Source organism: Camelus bactrianus, chromosome 1 (genome assembly GCF_048773025.1).
Source record: "Camelus bactrianus isolate YW-2024 breed Bactrian camel chromosome 1, ASM4877302v1, whole genome shotgun sequence".
NCBI classification, from domain to species: domain Eukaryota; kingdom Metazoa; phylum Chordata; class Mammalia; order Artiodactyla; family Camelidae; genus Camelus; species Camelus bactrianus.
Window position 1 is genome coordinate 74,158,384 of NC_133539.1, and position 26,078 is coordinate 74,184,461.

The window sequence follows — 26,078 nt, forward strand, 5'->3', positions numbered from 1 at the left end:
TTACTGGTTCTCAAACTTCAGTGTACATAAATATAGCTTAGAGGAGCTAATTTAAAATGCCGATTACAAGTCACCAGTCCCAAAGATGCTGATTGAGTAAGTCTAGGATAAGAATTTTAATAGGTTCTCTACTGAATGCAGGACATTGTGAGATCATACTGTCAGCAGCACTGGCTTAGTTAATTTAAGAAAATGTGTTCCCTTTCCTAAGTTATGTGTGCATGTTCCTATTTTCTACTGTGGAATATAATTTTTATGTCCCTGTACATGAAATTTCAGAGATTCAAAGGAAACAAATAGGGGAATAAGTAAAAGTCTACCTGGTATGGGAAGGTTATAGTGACTAAAAGAAAAGTTTTAAAATAGTATTAAAATATGTATTTCCTCTAGAGAGCTTTTTCTTTTAAAGTACAAACTCAAAACTTATAATATTAAACAAATAAAATTAAATTTTGATAAATATTATTAGAGCATATATAGCATAGGAAATCACAAAAGTCTACCTTGTTCATTGAAAATATGCATATGAACAATTAACACAAAGGGAATCTATTACACTTGTAACTTTTTATCATTCCATAATCATACCTAAATTAAAAAATTATAATTAAAATAGCAGTTCCCAATGTTAAATGCCTATTACACACTTCAAAGGAAAATCATGTACAGCAATTTTTAAAGATTTGAATGTAAAGCATTAGTTTGCTTATTATTTGTTAACAAATATAGTTTGGATTGACAACAATATTCATTAAGGATAGCGTGTATCTATACTATCTGTATTTCATTTGAATAATATTTATGATAGAGAAATAAGTCTCATAGAGGTATGTTGATGGGAATGGGAAAAGAAATTTTAAAGTAATTTCAGAAAACTCAGAATCCCAGCTTTCAAGTTTTATCTCTAATGATGCAAATAAGACCATATTTTGAAAATGATCTTTTAAGTCTTTATCAGTAGCTAGTTCCAACAATTTATATTGTAAAGTTTTTTTGACAAGCTTAAATTATCTTTCAGCAGAAGAAATTAATTCAAAATTCATGAATTTCCTGTGTGGATTTTCTTCTGAAGGAAAATAAAACTCAGTACATTCTACCAAATTTATAATGTATTTGGTGGCAGCTTTTCATAAATATGTAATATCAAGATTATCATCTACTTATTGATAATTGTTCAATTATGGAGCATACCATAATAATGTAGACAGCTTTTTTTTTTTTTTTTTTTTTTTTTTTTTTTTAGCATCCTAAAAAGAAAACAATCAGGTAACTCTTAACTGCATTGCTCAACATTGGAACAGCTAGAATGGGATTAGCCAAGTGAAGAAATGGATGAAATCTGATTTTTAGTTTTTCTTTCATCTTTTTGTTACTTTTAGGGAAGAGATAAGTATTGCCAAGAAAGTCCCCCTTTTTTATTGTGGTAAAATACACATAACATAAAATTTACCATTTGACCAATTCTGTGGCATTAGGTACATTCACATTGTTGGGCAGTCACCACTACCTTCCATATCCAGAACTTTTTCATCTTCCCCAACTGAAACTGTGTACCCAATAAATACTAACTCCCCATTCATGCCTCCCCCAGCCCTTGGCAACCACTGTTCTACTTTATGTCTCTATGAATTTGACTACTCTAGGTACCTCATATATGTGGAATCATACAATATTTGTCCTCTAGTGACTGGTTATTTCACTTAGTGTAGTATCTTCAGGATTCATCCATATTGTAGCATGTGTCAGAATTTCCTTCCTTTTTAAGGCTGAATAATACTTCATTGTATGTATACGCCACATTTTGTTTATCCATTCATCCATCAGTGGACACTTGGGTTACATCCATCTTCTGACTCTTATAAATAATGCTGCTGTGAACATTGGTATACAAATAGCTGTTTGAAGGAGAAGGCCCCTTTTCTAATTTAGGAAAAGCCCTATAGGTTTATTGCTATGCTTTCTAGATACATAAAGTTTATTCTCAGCCACCTACTGATAGAGTGGATATAATACTACCACTTGCTTGCAGAACACAAAAATCCCTGGGTGGAAAGTCTGCTGCATTATTATTTATTTATCTTCTGTCTGTCACAAATAACTTCCTTGTTCAAGAGACAGTGAAGTCTTCAAGTGAAATATCACTCCAGAACTGGAGTACAGGTTTGCCAACCAGTGACCTGGAACCAATCCATATGCAGTAGCATTACAGCATACATAATACAGAGGTATAAGAGAAAAATAAAAATACATCAGAGTGCCCATGAAACCTGTAGCAAACTTGTTTCTAGCTCAGCTCTTTCTGCCCTTACAAGAAAGAAATGAAGGAAGTATTACTGTTTAAGCAGAACCAAAAGGATTGAGTATGAGGTGGATGTGCTTTCAGAAAGGGGTAAATATAGTCAGAAGGAAGATTAAAAAGAACTAGAGCTTTGGCTGGATCATTGGGTTAAGCAGAGGCCTAGGAATGAGAGAATGTCACTTTGGGGGATCTCCTCTGGGCAGTCTTTCCAAAGCACCCCCTCCACCCTGGCCTGTGTTAGTGCTATCACAACACCCTACCAGTAGCTCCTCATAACATTCCTCTCCTAGTGTGAAAGGGCATAAAGCACTCTCCTAGCGCCCCTGGAGTTTATACTCTGATTATGGAGAAGAGGAATAGTTCAATAAAAGTAAAGCAACCAAGCAACATGAGATATAATGAATGGCAGAGACAAAGGTGCTTTAGAGAAAAAGGGAATCGATATGTGCTGATGCACTTGGAAGCTGACTCAGGCAGAAGTTGGAAGTTAGAACTGAAAGGACAGGTAGGGTCTGGATAGGCGGAGAGGAGACTGAGGGGCCCTCTGAGAGGTGTTAACTTGTGTAAGTTAGACCAAAGATGGAAGAAAAAACAGATTTTTTTTTGTCAGTACTAGAATGTTCTTTGTCAAAAAGAAAAAAAAAGAAAGAAATGACAGTTTAAATCCAAGCAGCAGCAGCTGTCTCCTTTATAAGCACTTCCACACTTGTAACAAAAAAAGCTTCCTTTCCTTTCCTTTTTTTTTTTTTTTTTTTTTGAGATCACTAGACTTCACAACTTGACAGGATTATCTCTTTTCAAGGACTTTTGTAGTGTAAGGAACAATTTAACAACTTTTTTCAACTTTGCAAATTGGGTCAATCTGTGTAAAACTTTCAGGTTAAATTCTGAGTACACATCAGAGTGTCAGGTTGGGGTTTGGCAGAACTGGGTCTTTAGATTCCTTGATAACTTTGTGCAGAGGTTGCCAAAGGAGTTGAGGACACAAAGGATTTCAAGATTCTCTATACCTAGTGAATTTATCGATAGTTTCACAGTTTACCTCTTATCTTCGAATGAACGATTCTAATGAGCAGCTTGAGAATGTGCACAATAAATACTCACTAAAGAGCAATTTAGAAGAAATAACCATTGAGCATTCAATGAAGAGTAATTTTACACATTTCCCTAAAGTAATTAACATTCTTTTTCCTTGTTTTAAGTTTTGTTTTTACCTCAATTACCTTAATGTTGCTCTTAGTAAAATTGTTTAAAATAAGAGTCATTGGAGTTGGATCTTCCTTGATTAAATGTTAGAAATACTGGAATAAATAGACCAAAACTGTATCTGAAGCTGTTGAGTACAGATCAGTGGTCCTGATGTTTTCTAAGGAAGTCTTATGTTTCACATTAGACTTGGAATTTAAGACATGGAGGACCATCATCCCTGGAGTTCCATTTGTACCTCCACCTTTGTGAAAACAAAGCACACAAAAGGCTAATGACTTGGAAGTATTATCTGGAGTTAGGTGAACTCCTTCCTTCTCACATCTTGTCTTGGAAACAAGCTAGTAAAAGTTGTGTTACCCCAAGTGGAGCTGAGGTGAGGCTTTGTAGACATGTTCCGAAAGTCTAGCCTTGAGGTAGAGAAGAAGCAAGAATTTCTAGAAATTAAATATCTATGATCCCTGAACCAAAGGGTATTAACTAAAACATATATGCCTCTATCATCCACAAAATACATTTCTTGCAAATACAATGGCTTTCTCAAACTTTTTGACCATTTTCTGTTGGAATGAGAACTTGTAGGTAATAATGAAGTGTCCTTGTTAACCTTCCCCCTGCTATCCTCCATGGACTGAATTTCATATAACTGTTTTAACAATGGAAGTGTGAATGACTCATTAGAACCACATTTCATTCTTGTCTTAAGACCTGTCAGTACAAAATTATATACCCAAAATACTATTGGTATAAGCATGACATCATTACAAATAGTTGAGTAACCAAACAACCATTAACAAACTCGATTGATAATGTTAAAGCTAAATGAAAAGTTCTTTAAAATTAAAAAAAAAGAATTGAAGCAATTAGTGACCTGAAGCAATTCATTTCATTCATTCAGCTAACAAATATATACCAAACACTTACAATTTTCCAGATATGCTATGGACTGGGTACACAGTGGTGGAAAAACCAGCCATGACCACTGATCTTTTAGAGCTAATAGTCTGATCTAGACTTTAATTAAATAAATTAATTACAGTTATGTAAGTGGTATGGGATAAAAGTACAATGTGTTATGGTTATGATGGTGTTTAACACATCTGTGAGGTAATTTGGGGATAAAACATGTAATCTTTGTAAAAGTTAAAAAGGCTAAGAGGTAGGGAACAATTCTGGTGTTGGGCCAGTTTTAGCTTTTGATACTAAATATAAGTAGCGTTTAATAAATCATTTAGTAGGTTACTAGTAAGTAGCCTCACATGTACATAACAGTAAGTCTATGGTATTTCATGTCATTTATCCAGCCCATGACAACCAAAGAAGGAACTAACAATTTTGAATCACATATGAGGAGAAAACTTGCAACTCCCAAGTTATCAAAGACCATAGTTTAAGAATTATCATCCTAGACCAAGGGTTAGCAAATTGCAACCTGTTTTTGTATGGTCCATGAGCTAGGGATGGGTTTTACATTTTGAAATGGTTAAAGAATAAATAAAAAGAAAAACAACCTTTTGTGATATGTGCAAATTACATGAAATTCAAATTTGTATCCATAAATAAAGGTTAACTGGGACTCAGCCATGGTCTTTCATTTATGTATTATCTGTGGCTGCTTTTGTGCTCCAAAAGCAGTGTTGAGTAGTTGAGACAGATACCTTATGACCTTCAAAGCCTAAAATGTTACTGTCTGGCCCTTTACAGAAAAAGTTTGCTGACCCCTGCCCTAGAATATAGCAATTTAAATGACCCCTATTAGCAGCATCACCTGTCCCCAACTTTATAACTTTTCTTGAAAGATCTTAGAAATATGATCCCCAGAATGATGACCCCAATTTTTTTTGTGATGGTTAATCTTATGTATCAATTTTCCTGGATCATGGTGTGCCCAGGCAATTTACTAAACATTATTTCTGGGTGTGTCTGTGAGGATGTTTCTGGATGAGGCTAGCATTTAAATCAGTAGACTGAGTAAATCAGATTGCCGACCTCCCCCTGTGTCAAACAATGTGAGTGAGCATCATCCAATTCACTGAGGACTTGAATGGAACAAAAAGGCAGAGGAAGGGAGAATTTGCCCCTTTTGCTGACTGCTTGAGCTGGGACATTGGTCTTTTCCTACCGGTGGACTGAAACTTACATCAGCCGCTCCCTGGTTCTTAGACCTTTGGACTTGGACTGAACTACAAACACTAGCTCTCCTGCATCTTCAGCTTGCAGACAGACAGTAGATTGTGGGACTTATCCTCCAGAATCACAGGATCCAATTCCTCATAATCACCTAATCTCTCTCTCTCCCTCTCTCTCTCCCTCTCTCTCTCTCTCTTTCTATGTATGTGTATATATATATATACCTATTGTTCTGTTTCTCTGAAAAACCTTAACTAATACATCCTTGTTTAAAATTGACTAATCATAGGCTAGTATAGTAAGGCCAATACTAATCAATTGGTGTTGGGCCAAAGTAACTAAGGGTGACTTAAAAAATTCAATTTACTGATTCATGAATGGAAGGAACTTAACTGCATAGATGTACAATCAGTCCATTGCAACAAAAACATATGCTTCTGAACAAAAGAAAGTTTTTGGTAGAGGTGTTATCTCAGTTATCTGAGTTTCCTTAGAGTTTTTCTCTGGGAACTCAGGACACAAGATGAAAATGGACTTTACTCAAGACATGAGGAAGCCTACTCTTAGGCTTTGTTCACCCAGCAGAACTTGCAACCTGCTGCCTTTTTGTAGACATCCTATGGTCACTGGTTATGTGAACCCAGATGGTGTGATCTCTCAGAGTTCCTAAGATTTCTCTGAGAGTTGACCTCTAAGGGGGCCTCCAGTCTTTCCTAATTAGAGAGCCCTGCCTTAGATTATCCCTTTGGTCTTACCACTCAATGGACTATAGTCTCAGAGCATCCCTTTTCTCCTCTGAGCCTTAATTAAACACCACAAATTGAGATTTGGAAATCATATACTACAAAAAGAGCAATCATTGTAACCTGTCCCTAGAATTTACTTTTCATCTTTTCTCTCAGCAGCCCCAATTCCCACACTTCCGTTAACACTTTTTCTGAGTCCTTTTCTAAATGATGGCTCCCAATTGAGTTGTCTTTAGGCTTATGGATATTTCAGGCCCAGTGCTCTCTATTTCTCCTTGTTTCAAGCCTGTTCTACCCATAGACCCAATCTTACCCTCCCAGTCTAAAACTGGTTTTGTCCTGTTTCATCAGACAATTAAGGAACGTTTAGTTAAGATTGTCCAGAGAAATAGAACCAAAGGGACGTGTGTATGTGTAAGTGCATATATATATGTAGATATATATAGGATGTGTACATAATAGGATATGTGTGTATATATATGTGTGTATGTATGTACATATGTATTAATAGGATGTCTGTATATATATGTTTATATAATTTCATATATATACAGAGAGAGAGAAAAGGAATTGACTTCTATGACTATGGAGGCTAGTGAGTCTAAAATCTGCAGGGCCAGCAGGCTGGAGACCCAGGAGTGCTGGTGGTGCAGACAGATTCTGAAGGCAGAATTCCCATTTGCTTTTGTTCTATTCAAGCCTTCAACTGATCGGATGAGGCTCGCCCACATAAGTAATCTGTTTACTCAAAATTGAGTGATTTAAAAGTTAGTCTCATTCAAAAACACCCTCCAAGTTGATACATTAAATTAACCTTTATATTAAGCTAACTTTGGTTTGATTTGGATATTTAGCTGGCATTTATTAAGTGTCTGCTGTTTGTCAGACACTTTATTCCTCTTTGAATCATACAGCAACCAGCAAGTTAGGTAATACTGTTATTTTACTGATAAAGAAAGTTGAGCTCTGTGAAGTGAGAACATTGTTCCAGATCTTACAGCATGTAAATGGCAGACCCAGAATTGTGAATTCAGACTTGTTTGATTCCAAAGTCTGTGTTCTTTCTATTGCGCTGTAGTACCTGAGAGACCAATTTCAGCTTCTGAATTCTTGGTTAGAGGATGCCTTTTAGGGCCAGTAAATACAATTTACTGAAATGCAAAGTCACAATGTATGCAACTTTGTCAGCTATATGTTTTTTTGGTATGTAGAGTGGGATATGGCAGATGTCAGGAAGCAATAGGCATCTGCTGTAGCCAGAAAATTGCACCCACATAAACATCAGTTGCCTAAATGTTTTCTTTCATATATCCTGATATTTCTCAGAAGTGCACCATCTGCTCATCAATAGATACCAGGACATGTCTGCAGCAGTTTTTCTTGTCAAGTTATCTCTCTTACAATGCATTAGTTTGGTTCTTATGCATACTTAATCCAATCCAGTAAAAAGCATACAGTATTTGCTGGCTCATTCACCCCAAAGGAAGGGAATATATACTGAATTGATTCAACGTGGAGAAACTGAATGTGTGGAGATTAAGAGCTCAGTCTCTGGTATTTGACAAAACTAGCTTAAAATTTTAGCTTTTGAATTTTAGCAGTTTACTTTATTACTCTAAGCCTTAGTTTCCTCATTTACAAAATAAAGACAGTGAAAATAGTGCTTACCTCATAGGGTTTTGGGAAAATTAAATAAGGTATATGTATTTGAAACACAGCACAGTGATTATCTCATAGTAAGAACTCAATAAATGTTACATGTTTTTATCTTGATCTTTTTTTTTACTTGCGTGACTTTCTCCTTTATTGTGAGTAGACTATGGTTAGTTGCTCTTTCGTTTGGCCCTATATGCTATGTAGTGTTTTAAAATCAAACTAACCTCTCCATTCATTGTTTATCCAAAAAATATTTAATATGCCTTAAGTATTTTTCTAGTTGTGTGGAAGGAAACAGTAAGCCAAAGGACAATGTCTAAGTCAAGGTCTAAGAGCCCTTAGGGCTTTGAGTCTAATGTGGCATTGAGCAAATACCCATACTCACACAGGTTCCCAAATAATTATAGTGAGGGGAGAATGAGAACAAGGAAGGTGGGGAATTGGGAGGGAGCACTTGACTTTATAAGTGACATTTGAATTGAATTCTGATGAATGAGTAGGATCTCACTAAGGGGAGAGAAATAGCAAGATGAAAAAATATTTTAGAGGGACTGATATGTTCATTTCCTCTCCCCACTCCATTGCTTTCCGTCTTCTCTTTCTCAGCTACCCAAAGCTCATGACAGTGTCAAGGGTAATGTTCGATTGGCATGTATTGTATGGCTCTTCCAGGAGTTAAAAATACTGAAATACTTTTTTACTGGTTGGTAAAGAGCCTATACTCCAAGCTCTTTGACCCCACCCTCACCCCCACTAGCTTGGCCCTAGACCCTCCCCCAGAACTCACCAGGCCTCCCCCAAATCAGCAACAAAATGGTTCTTGCCTGCCACAAAAGGGGTCCTCAAAGACACTACTTTCTTACTCTGGCAGGCTGGAGTCTACTCTGCAAGGTCAGTGCTTGTACTGTATTGGTTGTAAGATACTTTTGATCTCGTACCTGGTTAGGATATCAACAGTTCAGTCTATATTTTCTGGGAGAGAGATGAAGAAGTATTAAAATGATATAAATCAGTCTCAAGAGTTATGTTCACTGTCTTTGTTTCAGTTTGCTTATAGTTTTTAGTTTATTATCTACAGCCTTTGAAGCCCACAGCAGGGTAGCTAACTCGTTTTTTGAGTGAATTACTAACTTAGAATTTCACCTTAATTCCTTGGTTTATTGTGATTATATATTACTTTGAGGTTGTTTATTTTAATGATAGAGTCACAGAGACTGTAATCTATGCTTCAAATAGAGTTTAAAATGTGTAGATCTAATCTCAGTAGAAGGTTAGCAGAGGGCACAACTTCAAATCTGTTTCTAGAGAACTAAATGCAGTCTTAGCACATAAAAAAGACTGTTGTTATAAATACTGTTTTGGAAATTGAGAACTAACTTATTTCAACTCCTATGATTGAGCCTAGAAAACAGCCAGTTTAGAGATTTTTAGTTTTATTGTTGTCTGTATATATGGAATCAAATCATAGATGCTGCAGTAAGATATTTAATGAAAAGAAAAGGGTTTGTATCCATTTTATGGTCTTTTAAACCACTAGATAGTGGTTACTTCCATAGATGTTTAAGGGAGGAATTAATGCTTTCAGAACACATGAATGGAATCTTCTAGAGCACTTTCCTGAACTATCACAGCTCAGGAGGGAAAAACAAAAAGAGACAAAGGCTTCTTATTCAACTTTTAAGTGTCGGTATGTTTGACTTATTTGATTTCCCTTGATGAGGAAGTCAGGTTCCAGGAAGCAGCAGCTTTTCCTTTTCATACACTGTGTACGCATGCCACCAGTTTTTAAAACCTGTGATTTTAAAAATAAATAGTATCATTAATTATTCCAAAGGTTCTATCTGAACTGACAAACATCAGTCTTAAGCCAGCAACTTATCATTTGTAATGATGAGTAGACAATACCTAGAGAAGAAAGGGCTGCTGAGCAGGTAGTTTTTGTCATTTAAAAAAAAAAAAAAGATTTTCTCAGGGCACTCTAGAAAGTTTCCATAGAATGTGAAAAGCAAAAGAAGCAGGGGGCAGCTTTCATTTCTGCATCTCCACATGGCATGGGCTTTTAATGTAGTGATTATCTTAGTGTTTAATGCTAATGAGTTCACTCTCCTCCAGTAGAGACAGAGCAGTTGCATTTTGGTAGGAAAAAGTACAGAACATCACAACAGAAGTTCAAAGATTTCAGCAAGTTTCATTCAGATAGCAAAATATACTCCATAAGGAAAAATGGATAACAAGTCCACGAGGGCCAGATCATGAGTCAGGCCTTGGTAAGGAGTTTAGATTTTATTCTAAATGTCATGGGAAGCTATAGGAGGGTTTTGAGTAGATGGGTGATGTGATCTGTTTTAAAAATAATTACTCAGTATGCTCTGTGGAGATTAGACTGTAGAAGAGTAAGTGTAAAAGCAGGGAGGTGAATTAGGAGATAATTGCAACATTACAGGTGAAGGTGAACAGGAAGACGCACCAAGTAGTAGCAGCATAGTAGTCAGAAATGGTTGGATTCTGGATTTGTTTTGATGGGAGACCTAAGATGGCTTGCTGTTGGGTTCTGGGGTGAGAGAAAGGTCAAAAATCAAGAATTACTCTTCGATTTTTTGACCTTAGCAACTGGATAAATATCGGTGCCCCACTATTGTAAACTAAAAAAACAGTCCCAGGAAGGATGCTATAATTATTATCCATTTTACCTTAGAAGACTATACAAAATCTCTTAATCTCTGTCATCGTCAGCCACCCAAACCTGTCAGCTCACCCATCGTCAAGGGGCAGTATAACACAGCATTTTAAGTGCATGACTCTAGAGCCAGATTGGGTTAAAACCCTGGTTCTACACTTATTCTGCGTATGACATTGGCAGGTTACTTAATCTTCATGCCTCTGTTTCCTCAGCTGGAAAATGGAGATAAAAATGATGCTTATCTCATTGAATTTGCGACAATTAATCTATGAATTCACATATTCGTAGCTCTTGGAAAAATACCTGGCATATGGTTATTCTCTGACTTAAGCTATTATTATCACACAGACTTTTATGTACATAAACCATGCTTATATCCTAGACCCTGTTTTTTGCCAGAATTGGAGTACATCTGCATGGAGCTCTTGGAGGCTTTATTTAAATCCAAGAATCTTTTATATTAGTTCCAACTCCTCCTCCTTCCTCTCCCCTTACCTCCGTTCTTGTCCCGCTCCCACTCTTCCCTGCTTCTCCTTCTCCTTCTTCTTAAGAGGAATCTGGTTAAGTGAGTTCCCTGAGGTCACAGAATTGATTAGTGGCTCAGCTGGGATGCCTACTTGGGTAATTTTCACTGCATTTTTACATCCCTGCCTTTATTTTAATGTGAATTCTTAGTTTCTCCCATCCTATCAAATTTAATATCCCTATCAATAAAGCCACTTAAAGATTTTTGTAATATTGTCATTGATTATTAACAGTGACTACCATGCATAAATTGTATCTGACAGTTTTTGAGCCATATACTGAGTTGTATAAACACATTGGACATTGCATTTTTTGTTTTGTTTTTAGCAGTAAAAGCAAAGACCAACAAATAAGATATTCATGTAAGTAAGAGAAATTTAGTAAGCAAGCTATTTGGGAAATATAGTCTGATAAGAATGTTATTTCATGAAGTCTTGTGCAAGATAAAACAGTCAGCAAGGAAAGCTGAATGTGTTCACATTATAACAGAACTAGCACTGTGCAGGGAACAAGCACTGAACTAGGCGTGTTCGTGACATAGATTCTGGTCCTAATGCTCTCTCTAACTGGTAGTTGTACTGTGTCAAAGAAGTCATGCAACCTCCCTGCACCTTAGTGCTTTGCATGTGCAATGAAAAGAGGGGACCAGGTTATCCTGGGATCTGTGCTGATCACTGGACTACTAATGTAACAGCGAAGTGATTTTGCAACCATTTTTGATTATGTTCATTAACTCTTATTCAAAGGAATCATCATAGAACCATTTGAAAAATATTAGCTATAGATAGTATAGGAGTTGAAGAAAAAGTTAAAAACAGAATCAAATAAATGTATTTTCTCTGAGCAAAAAGCAGCCATCAGTTTCACAGAATCTGAAGTCTGGTAAGGAATGAGCAGCAGGATGATTTTAAGAGCTCTTCTTGAGAAACCTTGTGATTATCAGACTCAACATTAGTCCAGCCTTGCTATGCCCTGCCTTGACCTTGTATGCTATTTGTAGCTACTGACTCTAGAGTCTGGCATTCTTCTCCCAAACCCAACCTACAGACATTACTTGCCTGCAGACTTCCATAAAGTATAGCATTGTCAGACTCCCTCTAAGCGTGCTTCACCTGCTCCTGTGAGGAGGGCCTGAACCGGTTACTTCTTCTGGGAGATTCTATCTGGCCCACCTATCTGGCTTCCCAGGGTATCTGGTGCATCTTGATGATTGTATTTCCTTTCACTGCTCAGAGTCAATTTTGTCTCCCAGTGTGGACCCACTAGGTGGACATTCATTCCTGCTGGAATTTCTGAGCCCATTCTGACAGCAGGGTCTCAGAGCTTTTTATCTTCTCTATAGTTCCTAGGTCTGCAGGGCTGGACCACTCACAAATATTTTCCAGCATCACCTCCAAAAACCTTCTTGTTCATCATGAGCTCTCTGGTTGAAGGCTCATTTTAAAGCAATTATTTTCAGAAATGAGCTGAAAGCCACTAGTGCTGTACTAAGGAACATCTGGTACCATCCCTTAACATCCTAGCCATGCATTCAGTTCTACTCAATCTCATGGAAGCAGTCGGTTGCTATGGCTTGTTTAAAAAGTCAGATGCTGAGTTTGTCATATTGTCAGGACTAGAGCCAGAGCCTTTGACCCAGAGGCTACTGTTATTTTTTTAAGGATGCTGCCAAAGGATTTGAAAGGATATAGAGTTCATTTACTTAACAAACTTTTTAAAACACCAACAGTATACAAGGCTTGTATGCATGGGGTTAGAGATAAAAATGGTGAAAAAGGCATGTGTCCCTCCTGATAAAGGTCTGAGGTATTTAGAGGACTTGGAAGTAGTTATAGACTCTCTCCACATGTCTAGAGTGTATATGCAAACTGAATCAGTGAAGGTCCTAAACATGCCTTATTTACTCAAGATAGATATGTAAACTGTGATTGGGTATATTTTCTTTGAACAAAAGAAATATATAGATTGCATAAATAAGTACTCAGTAAAAGATTATTGTATAACTAAATTAATAATCAAATGTTTTTATAAAATGATCACGCTCTAGTCCACTACCATGGAAGTCAAAATAGTAGAACTGAGTAGCTGCAACTCCTGGCTATTGTTTGGCAAACACATAGGCAAGAACCCAGTCTTGGATATTCCACACGATTATAGGCATTTTAGATTTGAGGGGTAACTCCGCTAACACAGAGGGACCAGCAGGAAATTTCCATGCTGGTCAACGCAATGATAGTTTTTCAGTTACCTCTGTGAAATTCATTGCGATGTTGGCTGTTAGCAAGTGCTACAGATGAGACTGGGAATTACTGTCAACAGAAAAAGTACTTTAATATTTACACTTTTAACCACAAATGAAATTTAGGTAGCTAACTTAAAAGTGATTCATACTTAACTTTAACAGAATATTGATTTGTGCATTGTTAGATACTCTAAATATTTATATCCCTTAAATTTTGAAATGGTTTAAAATGGTTTGTGTGGTATAGTGGAAAGAAAACAGAGCCTGTTGTAAATTCAAATCCCAGAACAGCCACTTATGAACTTATTATTTGACCTCTTCTATTGAGCAAGTTATTTGACCTCTTTAGCTTCCCATTTTTCTTCTGTAAAATTGAGATAATAATAATAATAATAATAATAATAATAATAATAATAATAATACCTAATTCATAATAATTTTGAAATAATGTGTAAAAAATAGCTAGTGTAGTGCCTGGCACATAATAAGTACTCAATAAAAGTTGATTTTTTGTATTAATACAATACCTTACATGTACTAGATTCTTGTAAACATTTGTTGAATGAATGATCAGATGAATGACTGCAACATTTTGCTTATCTTGATATAGGGGATTGTTTAGACTATCTTGTAAGTAAAATGGCTAGAAAAAAAGTTTTTAGTTGCTATTATTTTAATAATAAATAAATATCTTTTTGAAGTTAAGTTCCCATATATGATTTAAATCTTGCCTCAGTTGAGAGTGTATCCCTCTGCTTTTCTTTTCAATGGTCATTTTCTTGTCAAATGTCATTAGATTAGAAAAACATTACCAAGTTTCCATTGCTGACAAAGGTGATGGATTTCAATCTGTATGGATATTAAAAAGATAAGTAATGACTCAGGAATTAAGTAATTGTGCAGATTTTTTAATATCAATTTTGCAATCAATGTTGCCAAAATATCATTTTATTATTTTAAGAAGAATAAACAACAGCAAAAAAATCTATTAAAAAAAAGAAGCCTAATTTGTATCAAAGAGCCCCATGTAGTAGGTTTTTTTTTCTTCTTCAAAGAAAAGGGTTCTAAAATCAATTAAGTCACTCTTTTGATTTATAGTTGGTGAGTAGATAAAGTATTATTGGTCTAAATATCAGCTGTTTCTTAGGATATAAGGCAAGAAAAAGAGCTAATACTCTTAAGAGGTGGTGATTGGCTCTCTGAGGGGGTCTTCCAGAATCACCTACATTAACTATTTAATAAATTATTGATCAATTACTGATGAAATTAAGGAGTTCCAAGATGATTTTAGGAAGCAACATCCTAAGATATAACTGATATAAAATTAGTTTAGAAATTTGTAATATACCATTATGTTGTAATGGCAGACTTTTAGTAACTGAAATATAGGAGACAAAGAACAGAGAGAATGAATTTTTTAATGACTCATTCATTAGTGTATTCAACAAACATTAATTGAATATTTCGCCCTCGAACTATATACCAGGGAGACAAACAACTCAGTGGCTTTGCATACATTATTTCTTCCTCCAAGAATGCCTTTCTACTAGTTCTCCATCTGGAAAACCACTCATTCCTCCAGGTTCAGTTCAAAAGAAATTCCCTGTACAGAGCTAATTAGTTGGTCATGCCTCTGTGCTTTGATATATTACTTGTATATTTTATTACTTGCATATTTCTAAATAGATACAAGTAATGTATTTACTGACTCAATATATCTACCAATTTAAGTGTAAACTCTTCAAGAACAGGTACCACTATTAAACTTCTGGTATCTTTCCTTCTTGCATTTTAAGGTACATTTTTTTCCTTTATATAATTGTGGTAATCTTTTTGTTTCATTCTCTAAAAATTATATAAGTAACCACTCATGCAATTAAATAGTCTTCAAATCTGTTATTTTTATTAGAAGCATAATACCACATGTATGAATCATAATTAATTTAGCCATTCATCTACTTTTGGACAATTAGGTTATTTTCAGTTTACAAGCCTTATAAATAATTCTGAAATCCTGAAAGATAAATAATTGTCCATACCTCTGATTGTTTAGAGTTTTAAAATTTCTAGAAGTGCTATTACTATGTCAAGTGATATGAGCACTATTAAGGCTCTCACTGTAAATGGCCAAATTGATTTCTAAGTAGTCTGTTCCATGAGTAATAAATGAGAATGTCTATTTTACCACACCCACTCTTGCCAACCCTAGACATTATTATTTCAAAAACCTGTGTCTATTTGGTATGCAATAAATAGCTCTTTTATTTCTTGAATGAGTTTATGTTTTTATATTATTTACTCTTGTCCTTTGGGCAGTTGTGTATTCAACTACTTGGTTATTTTCTGTGCTCCTTTTAGAAAAAGAAGTTAATAAGGTTAAAGAAAAATAAACTTAAAAAGTACTTTAAAAAAGGCAAAAATATTTAAGTAGTATACATTGTAAGTCAATTTTTAATTGTTGATAAATACAGATATTAATGTAATTGCCATTGTGGTAAAAATAACTTATGAAAAAATACTCTTATCCTTGTCATTCAGTCACATATTACATTATTAAATGTGCCATTGTTTCCTCTAAATTTGCAGAGTAGCACAAGTTGTGTCAGGAACATCCAAGGTGTTAAAATAACGCAATAACAACTGGGATAGCATACCCTTAGAGTGGTTAAAATGAAAAAAAAAAAAAAAAAAGAAAGATCTGACAATACTAAATGGTGACAAGTTTATGGAGCAACTAGAGCTCTCATGCTGGTGAGAATGTGAAATGGTCCAACTACTTTGGAAAATTAATGGATATTTTTCAAGTTAAACATATACGTGTCATATGACCCAGCCATTCTGTTCTAGATAAAAACTTGTATGTGAATATTTATAGCAGCTTTATTTTTAATAGCCCCAAACTAGAAATAACCTAAATATTCATCAATGCTTAAATGAATAAATGTATGGTATATCTATACAGTGCAATACTACTCAGCAATAAAAAGGGAATGAACATTAATACATCCAGTAACGTGGATTAATCTCAAAATTAAGCAGAGTGAGAGAATTCAGGCTAAAAAGAGTACCATATACTGTGTGATTTCATTTATGCAGAATTCTAGAAGATGCAAATTAATCTATAGTGACCGAAAACAAATCAGTGGTCATCCAGGGGTAGAGGTGGAGGGAGGAATGGAATACAGAGGGGCTTGAGGTAAATTTTTGGGATAATGTGCCATGTCATTTTGATTGTGGTGGTGGTTTTATGGGTATATACATGGGTCAAAACTGATCACATTGTATACTTTAAGACATTTATTGTACTTCAATTATATTTCAGTTAAGTTAAAAAAAATTAGAAGGAGATGGCAGTGTAGTGGAATAGAAATGAATACTACAGTTGTAGCTCTGGCTTTGCTGGTAAACTTTTGAAAAACAGTTATCACCCTAGGCCATATTTTTCTCATTTGTAACAAGAAAATTTTTGGTTAACAGTGTTCCAGAGTTGTAGGTTTATAAGGGAAAACCAGAATTAAACATAGTCTGTTAATTTACTATAATAAATAAAATGGCCAGTTATTCTGTTGATCTGTTGATTTTAAACATATTTAGGATTATTTTAAGAACCTAAGCCTCTGACATTTCTTGAAATATTGAAAAATTCATCAAAATATATCTCCCTCCCCAAACCTTACTTGTAGGAGATCTAAAATCTAGGTTGGCCTTAGAGATTATCTATTAGGTTGATATAATTCAGCTTGGTGCCAAATTTAATTTATGATGTCCATTAGAGAGTCTATATAAAATGCATTTGGGGACTTAATTCTGAAAGCTTAGAGCTATCAAACATAGTGAGGCATAGCTAAAGTAATTTTATTTTTCCAGATTCTAAAAGGTATATTATTAAGTACCTTTATAAGATGTGCACTAAACCTGTTTTTTTTTTTTTTTAAGTTATTAGCAGTTTGATTTGTTTGGACATAGTTGCAGGTAGTAATTTATCATAGTCTCTTCTTTTATGAAAAAAAAAGTATCCATCAGATGTCATCCAATGACCTAAATCTGCCAAGTGAACATCTTACATTTGGTTTAGAGTGAAGTATTTATGAAACTTTAAATCTTCATTCATGAATTTTTTGCTGTTGTTTAAGATATATAGCTATTTAATTGAATTATAGAAACTGAAAACTGAATGAGACCTTATAGATGATTTAACTATAACCTTCATTTTAGGATAAGGATGCTGAGATTTGGCTATATATATATATCACTTGCATAAGAACACGCATCAGATTTGGAAGACCTGAGGTTTGAACTAAGATTTTCACCCCTGATAGATCACCCTTTCTTGTACATCACCTGGAACACAGTAGATTCTCAATAAATATCTACTGACTGAATGAATGGATCATTGTGGCAAAATACTTTAACCCCACAAGCTACCCTTATAAGATAATGGATGTAAGGGAAAGAGATTCAAATTAAGAATCAGGAGGTTTCAGTTTGAGGTCAAGCCTAGTTACTTTTGAAGTCACTTTACCTGTAAGTTTTTGTTTCTAAAATGAAGTCATTGGCCTTATATAATCCAAGATTCTTTCATTTTTTAAAAATGTATACTATCAAAAACTTAAAGACTAATGACTGTGTTTTTGTTTAGTATGTTAACTGCAACTAGATTTAATAATCTACTTTGAAGTCTGTTTTTTGGGCTCATCTACCTTCATATTTTTGCCAAGAACATTGAAATTTATCTCAGATTCTGAGAAAAGTGCGCTCAGTATTTGAGGAAATATTTGCATGCAGGATGCTGATCAGGACCATTTTAATATTAGCTTATATTTTTAATGTTTCAAAAACATGCTACTAATTAGTTTTAAAATATGGGGCTAACAAGACCAGGACTGAGTATGTGGAGGTATGAAACACTTTTCTCTCCATCCTCCCTTATTTCCAGCTCCATTTCCTGATTTGTCTGAGATCCAGGGTCAGACTCATACTGACATTTGTGACATTTATGAAGGTTGGAAAGTGGCTCAATAGGAATCTTTGAAGGAAACCAGAGTGAGATAAGAGATAAAATGGCTCCAGAGACAAAAGAACTATCACAGCAAATGAAGGTGACTGTCACAATGGGAAGGGAGAATTAGTGTAGGATATAGATGTATGAATAAAATTTCTTTCTGCTTAGACTCTTGTGGGTGCTTATGACCTTGAAAACAGAGATGTTTGTGTGCTAGGGTTGAAAGCACTTTATCACGATGATCCCAAGCTTTTCTGCTTTGGGATTCCTTCTGCCTTCATACATGAAGAGATGAAAAAGTTGTGGGTTCTTGTCCCTGCGAATGGTGGTCACGTTGAGGTCACCAGTTGTGGGTTCTCATCTCGGAGAGTGGTGATCACATTGGGGTCACCAGTTGTGGGTTCTGTTCGTCATGGGTTTTGTCCAGCAAAAGTCCCCACTGCAGAAGAACAAAATTACTCAAGACTTTATCAAGTCAACAGAGTGACAGTGAGCCAGAGACCAACTTCCCGAGCTCCTCCAAAGCTCTTGTATTTACTGAGAATAGTCAAACAAAGAATCAAAATAAAATACGTCATAGGAATAAGTAAGGAGCATGGTGTATGTGCAGGGATGCAGGTCAGTATTTTCAGTTTGTGAAAAACAGAAACATTATAATCTTAATTTATACTTAGAGAGAAGGTTACAATATTAATAGTACAAACAGTTATTTTACACCTTAATCATGAGCAGGGTTACAGTGTTCCGAACAATTGATAATGAAAACCCAGACCAGCACAGAGTATACAATGATCAGAAATCGTCTAAACATGTGAAGCAGCCCAGCTGTTCCCAGCTAAGGGCTAAGTCGCAGTCTTCTGTGAGCAAGAGCAGCCTACACTATCCACCTGCGCCTGATAAGCGAAGCATGTCCTGCCGGTTAGGGCAGGGGACGAGTTATGGTTTTCTGTAAGCACAAGCAGCCCTGAATCTATGACCTCAAACTAAGCAACGCAAGCAAAGTATGTCTCTGCTTTTTACAGCAAGGAGACAGTTTGTAGCAGATTCCTGCAAAGCAGCTTCAAGGCAAATAAGCTAAATTCCATAGATAAGGTGGTGACTGGTATTGAGAGTTTAGTCTTTTGTGCTCTTAGACATTTTGCTTTGAATTAGCAGTATAAAGACAAATATAGAAAGCATTGGTTTTGATTATACATTTCTTATGTGTTTATATAAAGGTGAGAATATGATTTGGTAAAAGCAATCATTACAATATCAAAGTTTGTTAACCCAAGTTTGTGCTCCCACAAAAAGTGGCAACCATTTCTCTCCAGGTGAGGACTGGAGGTCAAGACTGGGTTAACACCAGTATGGCCAGAATAGAGTTGCAGGTGGTGTTCATGCCAGGAACTTGGAGGCAGAAAGATTTCTTAGGCACCAGATGTTGAGAAAATAGACACAACAGAGGATGTCAAAGGTCACTACCACCATTGTGTTCCTTGCCAAGCAGAATTAGCCAAAAGGAATGTTAAGAGCGAGAGTATAAGGGCAGCTGAGATAGGAAGCTACGCATAGCCTATGTGAGATATTCCTTCCACATTCGCATGGAAAATCCAAGGACACCAGAAAGGATGGAAGGCCTGCCATTTGGCAAGTGGAGACTATTAATATAGTGGTGTTGGGGAAAAAACATTACAGTGGCTATACGTAAGATCCACAAGCAGACAGTAACGAGGGACTCACTTGAGTTAAGATAATATTTCATAAAATAAAAATTTAAAATCTAACTAGTTTAGTTAAGATTATGGTTTGTATAGAAGAACCTGTTGTTGACCAAAATTGGAAGAGTGATTTCTTTCATATTACAAGTACAATAGACTGGTTTATAGATTGTACATTTGGTCCATAGTTCAAAAGCTGAGGTCCCAGGTTAGTCAAAGGGTCTCACATCAGTTACTGCCTAGGGCTGTTGATCACCCATATCCTATATTTTAGACATGTAGCTCAAAGGTGTCCTTTATGGTGTCTCTGTATTCCTATTGTCTGTTTTGATTTTCTGCATTAAATTTAGCAAATTTCTGCTCCCTGGTTATCTTGTTACTTTCTCTCTCTCAACATATCAAGACTTTTACCCAAACATTGCATCCGTAATGTAAAATAAGTTTGATTTGTGTTGTTATCTTGCCATTTAACCATTTAACAGCATGGTCACTTTGTGCTGGATTGGGGCTTTGAGGGAGTTTAATTGCGTTCATTTGGAGGTCCTGAAAAATCACTGCAGTGCTCATTCAGTTTTTCTCTTTAGGTCTCTCTCCTTCATTTGTGTTTGAAGGAAGGATGAGTTGGAGGAAGAAATAGGGAAGAGGAAGGAAAACAGTTCCCTTTCAATCTCCACTTGAGTTTTTAAGAAGAAACATCAAAGAAATTATTCCACATCTTAAAGTGAACAGATTCAGCTCATGGTAAAAAAAAAACATTCATTTGTAAAAATACATTTGAGTTTTAACTTCAAAGTGGAGTCAGAATTTTTAGATTCTGACTATTTTTTTTTTTTGGTAGCCAGATTTGGTAAACATTTATTGAGGACTTACTCTGTGCCAGAGTCTTCAGATGTAATAAGTAAATAAAATCAGGGAGTGTTCCTTGAGGTAATTAATATTTAGTCACATTTTACTGATGAAGAAACTGAGGTGAAATAAAGTATGGCTAATAAATGGCAGGATCAGGATTAGAGTTCAGGCCCAGCCATTACTTCCCCAGTGTGCCCAGCAGTATTTCCCAAACTAATCTGTGCATAACTCACCTGAGGGTCTTGCTGAACAGTGGGTCCTAAAACAGCAGGTCTGGGGTGGAGCCTGAGATTCTGCTTTTGTAACAGCTCCCAGGGAATGCTGATGCTCTTGGTTCACAAACTACGCTTTGAGTGGCAAGGCCTTAAACCCTTCTCACTTGGAGACCCATAATGACAAGTGAAGCTAGAACAATTAGTACACTTATCAGTTTGCATATTTAGTTATTTTGTTTCCTGGAAAATCTTACATTGTTTTATTGATGACCCCAGAAGATAGTGGTTAGGTATACACGTGTTCTAGTCTGACCCAGCAAATACACAATATGCTTTTGAGAATGTGATATAAAGTGGCATATACTAGCAAGAAAATTACTCAGTGCTTTTTAAGTGACTTAATTTTTTGAAATAATAGATTGAAAACACATCCAAATTAGGTAATGTAGAGTTCTTGTGGCAGAGAACGTTTGAGTAAATCCTGGGTAAAATTACTTCCTAAATCAGTTGTATGGAAGAGAATTTAATTGAAGAGAATGAATACACCCCCACTGTTCTCTTTTCTTTGTTAGGCTTTAAATAGATAATGGACAACGCCAGCTGTAATCTAATTGAAGTCAGTAGTCCCCAGGTGTTCAGAGAGGCTTCTCAGTCAAAATTTTCCAAATCAGGTCTGATGTAGCTAAGCCTTTCCAAGGGCATTAAAATTGAAGTACATGTGTATTTCTTTTCAGTACTCCTAACTTAATGATGCCTTTTCTTGTGATTAAATGCACTAGTAAAACTGACTATTTTAAATTTAATTTATGGTAGTCAAGACAAGATTTCACTGATAGTAGAAGTTATAGCAGGCAGTCCATTTCTAACGAGAGAGTATTCTAAATTTTAGAATAAATATTAGACTTAGAAGCTCCCTTTCCCAATGTCAGGTGAAGACATTGAGTCCCAAAGAGATTTAATGACTTTTTAAGGTCAATCAAATTATTGGTAGCATAACTTTATTAAAAGTTTGGTCATTGGTCACCTGGCTACAAGGGTCAGGTAGGAAACATAATTCAGGGTTATAAATTAGAACATGGAAGGTGGTGATAAAGAAATACATAAGCACAGGTGAAGGGGTCACTGCCACACAGATGCAGCTGATGATTTACATGTGAAAATGGAGGTTCAGTATAGCAGATCATATGATTTTTAATTATCAGCTGGGACTCCAGATATTTTATGTAAAATATTTCAATTTTAAAATGCTAACAACAAAGAAAAAGAAAAACAAAAAACTGTATGAGTCTAACAAAACACACTTCCAGGGCAGATTTTGCCCATAGGGTTGCACTTTTACAGTCTCTGACCCAGGCCTTTGCTCTCTCAGTTTAGTGTGCCTTCATCAGTGATTTCTAGCAGCTCTCTGAAGTTCCCCTAGTAGCTGCTGTAGGAGTTGAGGAGAGGCCAGGTGGATAGGGTTCTGGTCCTTCCAATCCCATATCAACAAGGTCTCCACATAAGGACTGTTTGTGAAGAAGTGTTTAACTAATGATACTTATTTCACTAGTACCTCCTTACATGAAAATAAAAACTTAAGATCCTTCCCACTGTCCTTGAGGCAAAGTCATTTGATTTACAAGGCCAATGAAGAAAAACAAAATCATAAAAGAGAAACTCTTACCTCAAATGGGCACTATCCTGATGAAAAATAGTCAAGTTACCCTAATAATTTAGCACATTAATCAGCTAATTTTGGCACTGCTTATTGTGGAAAATTACCTGTGAAATGTAGCTGTACACATTTATTTATGTACATATATGTACATATGTATGTAAGAGAGAGAGGACACTCTATTTAGCGCTAGAATTACACTTTTTTCTTTCCCTTCTTCATGGCATTGAAAGAGAATTAAGTCCAGACATGAAGGAATGATGAGCTATTAGAATACCAGTGTTATCTGAGATGGAATTGGTGTTATGAAACGAGGGAGGTTATCAGTATTATCAACTTTGGCATTCATTGACAGTCTCCACTATTTGTGAGCCTCTGGAAGGCTGATGTTATATAATGTATAGTCATTTTTTTCCAAGACACAAATGTTATTTTACTTTTATTTATTTATTTTTAATTGAAGTATAGTTGGTTTTTATATTCATATCCTTTTCATATTCTTTTTCATCATAGGCTATTGTGGGGTACTGAATATAGTTCCCTGTGCTAAACAGTAGGACCTTGTTGTTTATCTATTTTATATATAATAGTTAGTATCTGTAAATCCTGAACTCTCAATTTATCACTCCACTCCCCCTTTCCCCTCCTGGTAACCACAATTTTGTTTTCTGTGTTTGTGAGTATGTTTCTAAATAAGTTCATTTGTGTCTTTTTTTTTTTTTTTTTTTTTTTTTTAGATTCCACAAAAAAGTGATATCATATCAATGGCATTTGTCTTTCTTTTTCTGGCTTACTTCATTTAGTATGGCAATCTGCAGGTCCGTCCATGTTGCTGCAAATGGCATTATTTTGTTCTTTTTTGTGGCTGAGTACTGTATTTAGTGTGTGTATATATATATATATATATATATTTTTTTTACACACACACACACACACACACACATATACATACATACTGCATCTTCTTTAGCCAGTCATTTGTCAGTGGACATTCATGTTGCTTCCATGCCAAGATACAAATTTTAATTGCATGGTCAATGATTGCTATGGAGGAGAGGGACAATTAACTGCTGTGCAAACTTAGACTATCATTAAACATTTGTAAGGATGAAATAAGTTAATACAGTTAAATAAGTTAATACAGGTACAGTGTATCTAGCATGGAGAAAATATTTAATCAATAGTGGCTGGTATTATGATTAATTATTTCTTTATGTTGTGGCTTTACTGTTTAGAATGCACTACCCATCACCTTTGCTTGATGACCTGTTATGATACAGTTCAAATGCTATGTCCCCTAATACCTTGACTGAGAAATATTACACAGGCACATCATTTCTGATACATACTCTTCTCCAGATTCCTTTTGTATCTACCCTAATGAGGTTGGATAGTACATGGTATAAAATTTAAGGATGACCTTATTATTTATTATAATGTTTTATCATGTGCAGGATTGTGTAGGGTATAAGACTTTCCCTTCCCTAAGGCTTACAGAATATTGATTTGAAATCATGTTATGTGAGCTAAAATAATCAAATTTATGTAGTCATTGATGTAAGTTGTCAAACTATAATAGGAAGGTAAAAATAAATATTGTCATTGAATAAAACTTTTCATAAAAATTATGAGAAATTAAAAAATATAATCATTGTGAAAAATAATCAAGGCTGTCTTCTTTTGCTGTATTTACTAACAACTCTCTACATGTGGACTTTATGAGACATTTGGGTTTTGAATCAAAGCAGTAAATATATAATTTATTTTGTTTTTGAGCTGTGCCTTCGTAAATACATTTCAATGCATAGTTGAGCTAAATTTCATTTAGTTTATTTTATTCCACTTTTGAAGATCATCTACCTCGTCTCTAACTTGCACTTATGAATATTTTACTCAATAATGCTTTAACTCAATAATGAGAAATTGGAGTTATTCTCTTAAGTTAAAAAAGAAAAAGGAATCTTCTATGGGGGAGGGAGCTGCAGTGTTCTTGACTTTCTGAAATGTTTGCATGTCTAATTGACTGAGAGATATTTTGGGGGTCACACCTATGATCTCCTAGCCACTCTGCATGGCTACACACTGAGATTTTTCAGCCATCTTAATTTGCAGATTGATAAACTGACAGTCAACTTCAGGAATTTCTCATAGAAATATTTTGTGGAAACTAAACTTCAGTAGTCACTATAGGAATTAAGGTTTAAAAAATTATGTCACTACCATTTTCTTGAACTTGGCAAATGAAGTAGATAAAACTTTCTCTACTTCTCCTATTTTACAATGAAAAAAAATCACTTAAGAATGTGTTCTTTTTAGTTGACTGTTTATAGACTTTAATGGACTTGAAGGTCAGACTTGATTGCCACATTAACTGTGTAGTATTGGGAGGTTTGGTGTTTTAGTTATTTTTTTTTATAAGATCAGAAACAACTCACTGTGTCTAGAGCTTCAAGTTTGTAATGATGCATAGTATTAGTTAGAACTCTAGGTTGCAAGTTCTAGAAAATGAAACTCAAACTGGCATAAACAAAATATGGAATTGAACACTTCACATAACTCAAAAGCCTAGGAAGTATGGCTGACTTTTGGTGAAGTTTGACCCAAGGGCTCAAATGATGTCATCAGGATTCTATTTCTTCCTATTCATTGGCTCTGCCTTCCACTGCTTTCTACTGTAGGGGCTGAGTTTTTAACAACATGGCAAGTGCTGTTTTGAATTCCTGGAGTAAGAGAAGGAGCAGTTCCCTTAAGAAGAAGAAGGGTTTGGGCCATGTGGCGTTCTGTTCAGGAGAAGAGATAGGTATAGGACATCCTAATAATATCTACTTCAGAAGCCAGATTTGAAGCATGTGACCTAGTAAGTCATCTGTAACCAAAGGAAAAGGAATTTTAATTTGAATTTTTAATTGCATCAGATTTTTAGTAGCTTTACTCATGCATCTCAGTAGTAGGGATATGCATGCCAGGAAGACCAGATGTTCATCTTCACTGTCCTTCTCCTTGAGAAATGCTTAGATGGCTCCTACCTGTGTTTAGCTCTACAACACTTATTTCTGCTCCAATTCTAAATAGACACATTGTTTAGATTTGTTAATACGGTTAGCAATCTGTTTCTCTAAGATTCTGCCTATTTCTGATGTATTTCACTATGTGTTGTTTTTATTATTTAATTAT

At 35.3% G+C, this 26,078-nt stretch overlaps 1 protein-coding gene across 9 annotated transcripts in view; it reads left to right on the forward strand.

Moving 5' to 3' along the window:
* PEX5L (peroxisomal biogenesis factor 5 like) overlaps positions 1-26,078 on the forward strand; it is a 597,540-nt gene that overhangs the window by 22,030 nt on the left and 549,432 nt on the right. For 2 of the 9 annotated variants that reach the window (XM_074367482.1, XM_074367503.1), the window contains exon 3: positions 20,771-20,927. The exons of the other annotated variants lie outside the window; for them this stretch is intronic. The gene's annotated coding sequence lies outside the window, so the exon portion shown is untranslated. The remainder of the gene's footprint in view (positions 1-20,770; positions 20,928-26,078) is intronic. 9 annotated transcript variants of the gene reach the window in all.